The following is a 1,335-nucleotide window of genomic DNA, read 5'->3' as shown; positions in this document are numbered from 1 at the left end:
GGGGGTAATGTAAGGACATGGGTCCTATGGGCAAGGCCACCGGCACGGCCGGACAATGTGTACGCTAGGGGGAGGCTATAAGATAGCACGGTTGGACATGGGTCCTATGGGCAAGGCCACTGGCATGGCCGGACAGTGTGTACGCTAGGGGGAAGCTATAAGATAGCACGGTTGGGTGGACATTGGCACACGCATTACCACTTATATATACATATATATATATATATATACATATGTGTGTGTGTGTGACATATGTGTATATATATATATATATACATATATATATATATATATATATATATATATATATATATATATATATATATATATATGTGTATATATATATATATACATATATATATATATATATATATATATATATACACACACACACACACACACACACATATATATATATATACATATTTATACACACACACACACACACACACACACATATATATATATATACATATTTATATACACACACACACACACATATATATATACATATATACATACATACATATGTACATATATACATACATACATATATATTTATATATATACACACACACAGAGACACCCACACACACACACAAACACACACACACATACGCATACACGCACATGCATACGTATACGCATAATATACACATACACACACGCATACACATACACAATATACACATACGCATACGCATACGCATACGCACACGCATACGCATACACACACGCATACACATATACACACGCATACGCATAGGCACACGCGTACGCATACGCACACGCATAGGTACACGCATATGCATATGCACACACACATTCATACACATACACATACACACACACGTATACGCACACGCATACGCATACACACACACGCATACGCACATGCATATGCATACACACATGCATACGCACACGCACACTCACACGCATACACACATGCATACACACACGCATACGCACATACACACATACGCATACACATACACACACACGCATACGCACAAGCATACGCATACGCACACGATACGCATAACACGTATACGCATATCCATACGCATATATACAGACACACAAGCATACATATATGCATACGCATACGCATACACACACATACACATACACACACACACATACACATACACACACACGCCTATGTATACGCATACGTTTATGCATACACACACGCATACGCATACACATACACACACGCACACGCACAACGCACACACATACGCATATGCATACATATACACTCATACGCACACATGTTGTTCAATTACAGTTATGTCCTCCCGTGATCCTTGGGATCCACCCACCCCGAGA

The 1,335-nt window shown here is 39.4% G+C and overlaps 1 pseudogene; it reads left to right on the top strand.

Moving 5' to 3' along the window:
• Positions 1-1,296: 1,296 nt before the first annotated feature.
• Positions 1,297-1,335, top strand: part of LOC147424128 (uncharacterized) — an 838-nt pseudogene continuing 799 nt past the window's right edge.

Source organism: Adiantum capillus-veneris, chromosome 26 (assembly GCF_014529385.1).
Source record: "Adiantum capillus-veneris isolate H3 chromosome 26, ASM1452938v2, whole genome shotgun sequence".
NCBI classification, from domain to species: Eukaryota; Viridiplantae; Streptophyta; class Polypodiopsida; order Polypodiales; family Pteridaceae; genus Adiantum; species Adiantum capillus-veneris.
This window is presented reverse-complemented; position numbering and strand designations above follow the sequence as displayed.